This window comes from Empidonax traillii, unplaced genomic scaffold (genome assembly GCF_003031625.1).
Source record: "Empidonax traillii isolate 1590-97213 ecotype Southwest subspecies unplaced genomic scaffold, ASM303162v1 scaffold681:size344372, whole genome shotgun sequence".
NCBI classification, from domain to species: domain Eukaryota; kingdom Metazoa; phylum Chordata; class Aves; order Passeriformes; family Tyrannidae; genus Empidonax; species Empidonax traillii.
Genome location: NW_020955874.1, coordinates 172,034 through 177,703, shown reverse-complemented (window position 1 = coordinate 177,703; position 5,670 = coordinate 172,034).

Genomic DNA, 5,670 nt, shown 5'->3' with positions numbered 1-5,670 from the left:
TTTTGACAAAGAGGTAAAAAGAAAAACTTGGGGAAAACCTTCTCAGAGGTTTTTTTTCCTAGATCTGCATGTGATCTTTTTAACCTCCAGAAAAGGGTACTGACGTGACTAGCAACTGATAAACGCTATAAAGGACTTCTTCCTACAAGTGCTTTTTAACAACACATGGCAGAGAAGCAACTTCTTAATGCAGCTGAAGCATGGAAATACTTCACAACCATATCAACAAACAATTACGTGCGTTAGAAAGCGGGTTCAAAAGGTAACAGAAAAACCCCCGAAGATTCAGTTTTCCCACAGCTTTGACATTTGCCTCCAAAGAGAAAATGCCAAGTCATAAGATTGATTAAAAGCTAAAAAAAAAAAAATGTTTAAACCTGCAACTGTCAGAGGGATGAAAAGATGGAGCAATTAACCCTTCTTTTCAAGACAGAGTGTCCTCAGTGATAAAAGTGTTCAAAAAAAGTTTCAAGTCTGTATCCATATCTGTATTTAAAATCAAACCAGCTATCAACTGGAAATATACACAGCACAAAAATGCATTAAATGTAATTCCAGGTGATTCATCACTTATTTGAACAGTTTAGCATTCCTCTTCTCTCTCTAGTTTAATAAAAAATTTTTTTAAAAATCATTACAATAGCAGAAGCCAGATACATGAAAGGGAATGCTGACAAACATGTACCACACTCTCTCCTGGTGTTTCATTTAGTCTTAGGCTTTTTTCTGTAAGTAAATGGTGCAAAAAAAGAATTTAATATGTGCATACTAAACTTATCTCAATATTCTTCAAATATCAGTTCAAAAATTCAGATGCTGAAGCCTCCCAATGAAATAATTAATCCAGTGTCACACAGCAAGTCAGTGCCAGATCACAAACAGCCTCAGAGCTTTGGTTTCCAATCTCTTGCTGTTCCTTAGACCACAGGACTTTAAACACTATCTGTTGTCCAGGGCTGGGAAAAGATGGAAGGACACAGGAATAGCTCATCCAGCCAGTTACAACTCTCTTCCTTCCCTGTCAAACAGGGAACTAAGAAAACACCTCTCTCACAAGTTTTCAAGCTGCTCTATCTCCCTGAAAGGGAGAGCTGTGGCAACAGCAGAGCTAAATTAAGGCCATTTGATCTCAAAACAGCTCACCAGAGAGCTGTAGGAACACCCCTGCAGCTCCCATACTCTCAGCTCCCCTGAGCTGGAGAATGAAATCCAGGTGAGGAGGGATCTGCACAAGAAAATGGATCCCAAAGAAGTCCAGCACCAAAACGATGGGCAAAGAGAATCCAGGTAGAGCTGAGTATGTGGGTGGAAAGTCAACCAGCCCTCAACCCTGCTCATCATCACCTGCAGATGAACCTACCTGTCCTCAAGGAAAACCAAATCAAACACAGCAAGGATGGTGTGCTAAACTCCCCTTCAAGTGACGTTTTGGGTTCTGGGGAAAAGGAATTTTTAGAAGCTACTAAAAGTTAGTTATTTTCGCAAAAGTCAGGAGAATTCTTCCACCAAACAAGCTAGCCAGTGCTCACATCATCCAAAGGCACTGTGAGGGGGTGTGGGAGCTATCCTACTTTCCTTAAATTCAGTCTCAGGAACAGCTGATTTCCTTTTGTGAAACTCACCCCCATCACCTCCTCCTTCCTGGCCCAAAGTTCACGTGAATCAGTGAAAATTTAACAAGCGAGTAAGCACAGAGCAGAAGAGCTTTTAGTTTCATGCCAGGTTTCTCAAAGGAAGCAACTACAGTTCTGTAATAAATATAGTGAGAAAAATTAATGAGTCACCACCCATGCAACGTGTACACGGGATATAAAAAGCTCAGCATTCCCTCTCATGGCTGCTGTAAAAGAGACTTTTAAAAATTTTACTTTAACCGGCAAATTATTAGGTAGAGCTCCTTGGCATTCTAATTACAGGCTCTATCACAGATTCCTTGTGCTCCGGCACATCACACAACCCTGCCACACATTAACTACACGTGTATCTACACCCAGCAGTCACTCCAGGATAACTGTTTCAGGCAAGACAACACACTGCTTCCCTCCAGCATCCACAAAAACAGCCAGGAGCTTACACAGTGTGTTATTTAATAAGTGTAGATGCCTTACTTGAGTGCACTTAAGTGGGAAAAACAGTCCTATTAATGTAGTTACCAGTCAGGAAAAAGCCTCTTCTGGCTCTTGCTGCTCAGAGTCTGCTCCTTTTCCCAGCAACCTCATAAATGTCAAGCAAAAAAACATGTTCACCTTCTTTATCAGTGACCAGCAAGAAGTTAATTAGTTTAAAACCATCAACATTTAAGGCTATTAGGACATAAAGAAGCACAGTTGTTATAACAAATGTTATGGGCCTGGGATAGATACTCATTACAAAGTCATTCAGCACCAGCAGAGGGAATCAGCTCTTTTAAACTGATCATCAAAATCTAATACTTTGATAGAGATTGTTATTGTAGAGTGGTGAGAGTGAAATAACTAAAGAAAACAAAACAAAACAAACAAAAGCCAAACCAAACAAACAAGAACAGAAATGAAAAAAAAGATGAGGTAAATCTGACATTTAATTGGAAAGAAATAAAAATGTGGCCAATGCCAGGTCAATTCTCTCCCCTGTTGTAATTCCTAATGAAAATACTGGTCTGCTGTTTGCATTCTCCCAAGAAATTTGCTGTAATTAAGTAAAGTTTTCATTTACAGGAGGCTGTCCAGTAACACTGGAGCACGTTTGGAGCCAGTTCTATCTTGGCAAGACATTTTGCAAGATCTGTAATTTTTCCCTCCAGTTTTAATGTTGTGCTCACCAGATCAGAACCTGCCTTTAAACAGAAATGCACAGTTGTATTATTAATATTAATTTCAATATATTATTATTTTCTATATTGTGTATATATGTCTGTATAGTTAGTATTCAATCCTGCAAGGAGCAGGAAGTTGGACTCAGTGATCCTTACGGGTCCCTTCCAACTTGAGATATTCTGTGATTCTGTGGTTTTATAAAAATAATCTTCAAAAAAGTAGTCAGGCAATAAGAAGCCAAAGACCAACTTTTAAACTTTACTTCCTGTCAGCAAATTTCAGCAGAAAATACAAAAATAAACCCACAATATATCCAAACTTAGGCTCAAGACTGAAAACTGAAGGAAAGAGTATTGGAAAACCCACTTCTAGATCCAAAGAAGTTAATTATCCAGTTATTGAAGTTCTAGTTTTAGCAGCAGATAATCTAAATCTGTGCTGCTGAAATATGCCCAGGTGCCCTCAGTGAAGTGAAGTAGCTTCTACTTGGCTGGTTTTTAGAGCACTGTAATAGAAAAATCAGGTTTTGGGGGCATAAACCATGACTCCCCTCCTCGTCACTTCCATAAATACACTGAAAACTGAACTCCCTCACTGGATGTGTTCAGAGATAAAAACACAACATGCTCTGTGTGTCTATAACCCCCCACCCCACTGCCAAGCTGCATCAGCTGAATTCAGAGCAAACAAAGCAGACACTGGCCTGTCTTCACTGGACAGCTCCCCGGTACAAAAAACCCCAATATACACAATAAAATCCAGAGGAGATAACCCAAAGGAACAGTTCTGCCACCACCTCTATCAAACCACGTGGAACGTTGAGTGCAAAACCAAGTGGCACATAAGAGGGAACTTCTCCCTTTTCACCTCTGCTTAAAAAAGAAAACAAAATAACAATCTGAACTCTTAGAAGCCACACATCGATACTCTGTTTTGTAACCCAATTCCTTAATTACATATTCCAACACTGGTTTTCAGATATTTTACTTAAATTTTAGGATAAGAAACACGTGTGAAGCCCACAGCATATTGAAAAGGCTTTCTCTTACAAGCTCTCCACAAATTTGAGCAGCATAATATGGTGTAGTTTAAGAGGAAAACCCTGATTTTTCTGGCTGTAAGTTCACCCTCTCCTCCACCCCCCACAGAGTATTCAGAAGCATTTCACGGCATCAAACACATCTCAAAACCCGCTTTGCAAATCCTTTTGCCTCCCTTTTGCAGCCACAGCAGCTCCCATCAACCACAGCTACCGCAAATGCAAAGAAACAACAGCAGAAAAGTAATGAGAATCTTGAATGTGGCTCTCCTAATGGGATGTAACAGCTGGAACAAAGATCTAACACAGCTGGGAGAGCCATCATTTTCTTCTGCAACTGAGAAAACACGTGAGCAGCGATGACACGCTCTTCAGAGCGATACCACAGAGCCTCAGCTACGTCAGAGTAAATCCATTCAGTTTGGAACACAAAGATTATGTCCCTCAGCTGACAACCCTGCTAACTCAAACCCCACTGGTTTGACTCCGAGATAACACGCCGACAATAACGATGCTACAATTGGAATTTAATTAATTCTACTTATGCAAAACCGTGGCAAAATTCAACTCATTCATCCAGAGCTGGGTTTGTGCAGTAACTTATTTTAGGAGCAAAAGGAAACAATTCTGAAAAAAGCGGGGAGATGTCAACTGAGTATTAAGATGTCTTTTTACAAACCTTTTTAAAGAAAGAAATACAGGGATCATTTTAAGAGAGTTGGTAATACGAAAAATACATCACTGGCATGAAAGCAGCATATTCCCCTTCTCCTCCAAAAAAAGAAAACCCAACAAAAATACAACAAACAAAAAGACTGTAATACTTGTGGTACTCTTCTCCATTCACAGAGAATAAAAAAATGCCTTTTCCCACTTTCAGTAATCAAACCCAAAGCAAGAGAGGGATAACCGAGCTCTATGCACTTCCAATCCTTAAGCACCAAAAGGAAAAAGTGATATTTTCCCCATCTCTTCATCTTTCCCTCCCAATGTTAGAAACACTGCAGCACCTGTGGCAGAGGCAGCTGAGCTCAGGGGTGATACTGTCCAACAACACATTTCTTCCACGAGATCTTCCCCAATATCTGTACTAACCCTATCAAAGAGCAGCTCTAATCAAGACTAGGTGAGCTCCTTTTTCACCTCGTAACTCAGCTCTCCCAAACCCTTTCTGTTGCCCCCTTTAATCACTTTACAGATCATTTCTGTCTGGATTGAGATACAAACTACAGAGGTGCTGCAGCTACATATGTGCTGTTGGGGGACACAGGGCAAAGTACCATTTCCAGGAAATGTACAATTTCCAGCTTGTACAAGGAAACCTATTCAACCCAGAACTGAAATCCAAACAGTCTGCAGCACTGTTACTGAGTCCCCCCTAAGCTTGGTTACACCGGCAGTGCCAGACTTATCTCAGTTATTGCTGAAATGCTGAAGCAGAGGCAGGACCAGGTACCAGGTACACTCAGCTCATCACTTCCCTTTTCCAGGGATCCCTGGAGCAGTGAGAACTTCTGCTCCAGAGGAGGAACCTGACCACAGGCAGCAGCACCTTCAGGCCATGGCTGCTCCTCTCCTGACCAAGCCTGGCTCCACACACTCTCCAAACTCACTCTTGCACAGAAACATGCTTCTGATACTCCTCTCACCTGAAGCTTTGACACTTCCTTAGCACGGCTCCCACAGCTGGCAAACTTTCCACTGGTGCATTTCAGGGCTGCCATGTCCCTGTTACCTCTCCCATATCCTCCAGTTGCCCCCAGCACATTCTCAGAACTGGTAATGGCCATGGTAGCCCCAAAACCACCATCTCCTCACCTTCTCCTCAGCCAGCAC